The sequence below is a fragment of the Mauremys mutica genome, chromosome 3 (assembly GCF_020497125.1).
Source record: "Mauremys mutica isolate MM-2020 ecotype Southern chromosome 3, ASM2049712v1, whole genome shotgun sequence".
Classification (NCBI taxonomy): Eukaryota; Metazoa; Chordata; order Testudines; family Geoemydidae; genus Mauremys; species Mauremys mutica.
This window is the reverse complement of record NC_059074.1, coordinates 161,308,893-161,316,447: the sequence shown is the minus strand read 5'-3', so window position 1 is coordinate 161,316,447 and position 7,555 is coordinate 161,308,893.

The window sequence follows — 7,555 nt, the reverse complement described above, 5'->3', positions numbered from 1 at the left end:
CTGTTCAACTGTTTCATACAGAAGTGTTTCCGCATCTCATATTTTCATCTCCCATCTCCACCCCCCCGTTTCCTCCTGTTGTGTATTTGGTTGTCATGGTTTTGTTGCTATGGCAACTGAGTTAGATTATTATGGGTTAGCTCAACCGGTTTCAACCGGCTGAGGAGCTCTCTGTATATATGTAAATAAAATGGAGGTTTTGGTTAGCTGTCTGCTCTCTGGCCTCAAGTGATTGCTTCCTACTCCAGCTGCCCCAAGGATATAACACTGGCGACGAGGATGGGATCCTGGTGCTGCTCCAGTAACAGAAGGAAGTAGAAGTCAAGGTAAAGACCAAACAAAGAAAAAAAGCTGCTTCTTTGCACTGACTGTGAAAGTGAAACTAAAAATCATGGCTACTCTGACCAGGCCCCTGGAGCCTTTTGATGAGAATACAGAGCAGTGGCATGTGTATACTGAGCGTTTTGAGCTTTTTTTTATTGCAAATGACATTACAGAAGCGAAGAAGGTGCCAATATTCTTAAGTGTTGTAGGGGCTAAAACCTACTCCCTGCTACACAGCTTACTACACCCTGTTAAGCCAGCAACTAAATCTTACAGTGACATTGTGGAAATCCTGGGGTCCCATTTTTCCCCAAAACCACTGGTAATTGCTGAAAGATATAGGTTCCACAAAAAAGACCAAAAGGAAGATGAAACAGTTGTACAATTTGTAGCCATTCTAAAAAAGCTAGCAGAACACTGTGAATTTAAAGAAATGTTACATGATGCCCTGCGTGACAGGTTAGTGTGTGGCCTGTACAGTGAAGCTATACGGAAGCGCCTACTGACAGAGGCTCAGCTTACCTTACAGAAGGCTGTTGATATTGCTGTCTCCATGGAACTGGCTACAAGGGAGGCACAATACATCGGTGCACCCCCTAGGGTGCAAAAAGTGTCACAAGAACCGACCCACAAAACTGTGCAGAGTCAAGAATGTTACTGCTGTGGTAAGCCGGGTCACCAGGCATCAGAATGCTGGTGTAAGGACCTGGTGTGTCGACACTGTGGCAAAAAGGGACACATTGAGTGTGCCTGTAAACAAAAGAAAAAGAGGCCTGTGGTCTGGCCGACAAAAAGAGGAACCCTGCATACCCTAGAGCAGACCCAGGATGATCAAGGTGACACCTCATCGCAAGAGGAAGTGCCATTGCATGTTTTGTCTTTGGCAATGGGCTCACATGAATACTGGGTAACCCCGTTATTGGATGGCAAACGTATACGCATGGAACTGGACACCGGTGCAGCCGTCTCACTGATCTCTGAGACTGTGTATAAAGAAAAGCTACAGCATCTTCCGCTTAAGGCAACAAAAACTGTTCTGAAGACGTATACGGGAGAAGCTGTGCCTATGCTGGGCACTATTGATGTTAAGGTGGAGCTCAATGGACAGGTGGCTAAATTGCCACTGTTTGTGGTGAGAGGTAACTACCCAGCCTTAATGGGTAGGTCTTGGCTTGGGAAGATTCAACTGAACTGGGCAGAAGTGCACCGGATGACTAAAGAAGAAACCAGTCTAACCCCTATACTAAGGAAACATGCTGCTGTTTTTGGAGATGATTTGGGAAGTATGAAGGGAATCACTGTGACATTGAACATTAAACCTGGCAGTCCACCAAAATATCTGAAAGCCCGAACTGTGCCATATGCCATCAGGCCAAAAGTTGAAGCAGACCTGGAGCGCCTGGTCACCAATGGAGTCCTAATACCAGTTACCCATAGCTCATGGGCCACTCCTATTGTTCCAATCGTGAAGAAAGATGGCTCTCTCCGGATTTGCGGTGATTTTAAAGTCACTGTCAACCCAGTGTTGTGTGCAGAGCAATACCCGCTTCCCCGCATCGATGACCTCTTCGCAGGCCTGGCTGGGGGACAAAAGTTCAGTAAGATTGATCTGAGTCAAGCATATTTACAGATGCACGTCGATGAAAAGTCCCAAGAGCTGTTGACTATTGTGACTCATAAGGGGCTTTATCGATACTGTCGTCTACCCTTCGGAATAACATCTGCTCCCGCCCTGTTCCAGAGGGCTATGGACCAGATCTTGTGTGGCTTGTCAGGAGTTCAGTGCTATCTGGATGATATCCTGGTCACTGGAAGAAATGAAGAGGATCACTTAAAGAATTTAGAGGCTACCCTCCAAAGACTGGAAGAGTATGGCCTACGAGTTCGCAAAGACAAGTGTGAATTCTTCAAGCCCTCTGTTGAATATTTGGGACACATCATTGATTCTGCAGGTCTTCATAAGGCCCCTGCAAAAGTTAAAGCTATTGTGGAGGCTCCCCCACCTCGAAATGTAAGCCAGCTGCGCTCGTTTCTAGGACTCCTGAACTATTATGGAAAGTTCATCTCACAGTTAGCCACACTGCTAAAACCACTTCATGAGCTCCTTGGGCAGAACAAGGCCTGGAAGTGGACTGAAGCCTGTGATGTTGCATTTAACAAAGCTAAGGATGCATTGCTAAATTCTGAAGTTCTAACGCACTTTGATCCATCCTTACCACTGCAATTGGCCTGCAATGCCTCCCCTTATGGAGTGGGAGCAGTCGTGTCACATATTATGCCTTCAGGAGAAGAGAGACCTATTGCTTTTGCTTCACGCACTCTAAGCAAAGCAGAAACTAACTACGCCCAAATCGAACGTGAGGCATTAGGAATTGTTTTTGGAATTCGGAAGTTTCATCAGTACCTGTTTGGGCGAAAATTTACTCTTCTCACAGACCATCGACCTCTGACATCAATTTTTGGACCTTACACAGGCATTCCCCCATTAGCTGCTAGTCGTATGCAACGTTGGGCATTGTTACTTTCAGCACACACATATGAAATCAAATATCAGAAATCCACTCTACACGGCAATGCAGATGGCCTCTCAAGGTTGCCTTTGCTGGTCAAACACCAAGATAGTGCCCACAAGGAAATCTTCTACTTTGAACAGGTAGAGAATACACCCATCACTGCTACTCAGATAAAGAAGGCAACTCGCGTTGACCCAGTATTGTCCCACGTTATGGACCTGGTGATGCATGGAACATCTCGACAAACCTCTCCGGTCTCATCTGACCTTGTTCCCTACATGTCCAAGCGGACGGAGTTATCGGTCCAATCTGGTTGTTTGTTGTGGGGGAGACGTGTCATTATTCCACCACCACTGAGATCACAGATGTTAGAACAGCTACATTCCGGTCACTGTGGAATAGTGCGCATGAAGGAAATTGCACGAAGCTATTTTTGGTGGCCTGGACTGGACAGCGCTATTGAAGAGAAGGCAAAAGCTTGTATGTCATGTCAGGGTGTGAGGAATGCACCCCAGTGGGCACCCCTACACCCATGGGACTGGCCTGAAAACCCGTGGCAACGTATTCACGTTGACTTTGCTGGCCCCCTTGAAGGAAGCATGTTCTTGGTGGCAATAGATGCCCATTCTAAATGGCCAGAAGTCTCTATAATGCAGTCCACTTCTGCAGAGAGTACTATCCAAAAACTACGAGGACTCTTTAGTCGTTTTGGTCTGCCAGAACAACTTGTGAGCGACAACGGACCGCAGTTCGTTTCTCAGGAGTTTCAAAATTTTATGAAAGCAAATGGGATACACCACATCACGTCAGCACCATATCATCCGTCCACCAACGGATTAGCTGAAAGATTTGTGCAGACAATGAAAAACGCTTTGAAATCAGCAAGGGGACAACACTCCATTCAAAAGCGTCTGGATACCTTTTTACTTTCCTACAGAAACACACCTCATGCTACGACCCATGCATCTCCGGCCTTTCTAATGATGGGACGACAGCTGCGCACTTGCTTTGATCTGCTGAAACCTTCTGAACCCCGACAAATTGTGCAACATCAGCAGCAATATCAAGTCATCAGACGGGCACCCAGAGCAAAAGACCGAACCTTTAGCCCGGGACAGCCAGTTTTGGCTCGGAATTATACTTCCAGAGCTAAATGGGTTCCGGCCACAGTCATCACTCAAACAGGACCTGTTTCCTACACAGTCCGGACTGCAGAGAATCTTACCTGGCGGCGACATGTAGATCAGCTGTTGCCAGGTCATGCCAGTCCTCAGGACCCATCTGCAGTTGAGGGGTCTGACTTCACCTCTTCTGGTGAGGGATCGAATCACGAGTCACCTGTTTCTGACTGTTCTCCTCCATTACTGCCGGCGGCTGAGATACCCCTTTGCCCAGCACGAGCTGATACCACCTCCTCACCTGTTCGTGCTGCGGACCCTGAGCCCCTAGTGCTTTCGGGTGCAATAACACCAGTAGTTCGCCGTAATCCACCTAGAGACAGAAGGCCTCCTCATCGGCTGGATCTTTAGCTAGGGCGAACCCACGGTTATGGGGCAAAATAATCCCCAGGGTTTAGCCGGGAATGGAGGCAGTCTACCCTCCTTCTCTAGTCTAGTGTGTGTTTTATTTAGGGGATGTTCTTATTAGGGGGGGAGGAATATGTTGTGTATTTGGTTGTCATGGTTTTGTTGCTATGGCAACTGAGTTAGATTATTATGGGTTAGCTCAACCGGTTTCAACCGGCTGAGGAGCTCTCTGTATATATGTAAATAAAATGGAGGTTTTGGTTAGCTGTCTGCTCTCTGGCCTCAAGTGATTGCTTCCTACTCCAGCTGCCCCAAGGATATAACACCTCCATTAAAATATTCAGAATAAACTTCCAATTCATTTATTTCATAGAAGGGTCCATTCTCTCACAGTGCACAAGGGATTAATGTGCATAATAGCCAATGTGACACCCACAGGACCAGGTGAATTCCTCAGGTCTCAAGAGTACATTATATACAGTATCATTCGTCATTCAAACAACAAGGAGTCCGGGGGCACCTTAAAAACTAAGATTTATTTGGGCATAAGCTTTTGTGGGTAAAAAACCTCACTTCTTCAGTTGGGTTTTTTACTCACGGAAGCTTATGCCCAAATAAATCTGTTAGTCTTTAAGGTGCTGTAGCGAGTCGGTGTGGCTCCCCTCCGGTCCAGCAGAGGGAGCTCCCGGCCAGACGCCCAAGTGGGCTGAGACACCACTTCCTGTTCCCGCCCCCCGGAAGTCAAGGGGCGGGACAGGAAGTATAAAAGGAAGATGCCAGAGTTCAGTCAGGAGCTAGCAGCCGCCGGGAGCAGATGTGCCGGCGGGAGCTCCTGACTGGGAGCCCTCCAGGAACCAAGGCAGCTGCCCAGACTGGCCTCCGCTTCCCCGCGCCCACTACGAGGAGGAGCCGCCAGAGCTGCCCCGTGACCGGTACTGGGACGAGCCGCCGGACCGCCCCTGCGCCCCCCCCGAAGAGGAGCTGCTGGGGCTTCCCCGGCCCTGCTACCCGGAGGAGCCGCTGGAGCAGGCCTGGCTGGACTTTCCGGAGGTGCTACCAGACCTCCCACCAAGCCCGGACCCGGAGGAGCCGAGGACCTTTGACTGGCCCGAACCTGGTACAAGTGTGCAGGTAGGCCCCGAGGGGGATATGGAGTGTAGCCCGGGGACAGCCAACCCCTGTCAGGCTACGGACACTGAGGTGCCCATGTCAGTGTGTTGCGGTCAGGACCCCACTGACCAGCGGCCGTGAGAGCCACTAATAGGGCCCCGGGCTGGAACACAGTGGAGAGAGCGGGCCTGTGTTCCCCCTGCCACCCCACTCGCGGGTGGCAGTTTCCCCCTCACCTCAGCGCTCAGGCACGGAAGCCTGCAATTGACTTTGCTGTTGCTCAGCCCCTGATCCAGAGGCCTGGGCCTATATGGACTTTGCTGTTGCCCAGCCCCTGATCCAGAGGCCTGGGCCTATATTGACTTTGCTGTTGCCCAGCCCCTGCTCCAGAGGCCTGGGCTTATATTGACTTTGCTGTTGCCCAGCCCCTGCTCCAGAGGCCTGGGCCTGTATTGACTTTGCTGTTGCCCAGCCCCCGCTCCAGAGGCCTGGGCTTATACTGACTGTGTGGGTGCCCGGCTCCTGCTATAAGGGTCTGCGCCCAAGGACTGCTGTCCGGCTGCCCGCCCTAACTGAGGGCCGGGGCGTATACTTAGTGACTGTGTGCCTTGTGCGGCCCCTGCCTGAGGGTCTGAACCTGGACCTACATTGAGACTGATTGCTGTTATCCAGCCCCCCTGCTCCAGAGGGCCTGGACTTCCCACGTAGAGGGGACAAGGGGCGAGTCGGTGTGGCTCCCCTCCGGCCCAGCAGGAGGGTTGAGCCCCGACTCACCAGCTTACAGGTGCCACCGGACTCCTTGTTGCTTTTGTGGATACAGACTAACATGGCTACCCCCGATACTATTCATCATTCAAGAACCTTTAAGATTGTTATTTAGCATTAGCTGCAATTTAGCAGGCATCCCAGTAACAGAAAAAAATTGTTGGTCAATGGCAGAAACTTTTATTAAGTAGCCTCAAAAAGTAGCCTGTATCATATCTAATGGTGTGTTTTAGGGTTTGTCTACAAGGGGACACTCAGGAAAATTAATCCAAATTAACTAAAAGTGTGAATTTAAAAGTCAATTAGTTAAATCTGTATGAAAGGTCTCATTCAGAATTAAAGTGGCCTTAAATCAGTTTAGTTTAAATTAGTGAATTAAACTAAACTGAATTAAGGTAACTTTAATTCTGATTGAGAATGTCCTCATAGGGGTTTAATGCAGTTTAACTAATTCACTTTTAATTCTCATTTTTAGTTAGTCTGGAATAACTATAGAAAAGCCCCAGTTATAAATGAATACTGACTATAGGGTTAGAAATGCCACAGTTTCACTATTACCACCATTTATAGAGCACAGTAAGTATGTCTTTTACCTGTGTTTTAAGTGCCAGTCTCTGCTCCATTTATATACCAAACTGAAATGTATATCTAGAATAGGTAATTTAAGAGCAAATCCCAAATAAATTACCTCTTTTAACATCCCTTAAATACGTAAGGATTTAAGAAAATAATTTCAGTAATTAAATTAAATATCCTGATTTAAATCAGTTTAAATAATTAATATTATATAGGAGATGGGGGGGAAAAAACAATTGTGATAGGTTTAAGTATCAGCTGGTTGTAACAGATACATTGAAAAAGGAGGTTCTGAGTTTGTCAATTTAAAAACTGCTGGACATTTTGGGGTTGCAAAAAATCTTAGCCAAGCTGAGAGAAAAACTGTGCTGGGTAAAATGAAAGCAGGATGTAGAAAACCAGTGCAGGAAATGTGGTGCTTGCATTGCAAAGACTGGGCGAGCTCTTGTGCAGCAGTGTTTTGTAGAGGCACCAACAGAGTGCCATGCTGTTGATATGCCTGGCCTTTGCCAGAGACGGGCTGTCAATGACTCTGTAGCAACTGTACTTTTAAAAGCTGCATACAGAATTATGACTAGGAATGAATACACATATGAACCCTCTAGAGTTAGGATGAAATGCAAAGACCTTAGTTCTGATAGCTATAGAAACAGCTACAAAATCCTAGAACTATCAAATATGTAATCGAAATTGAGCTGCCCATGTGTGAAAAAAATATTGGATTGTCATACCTTATTTCCT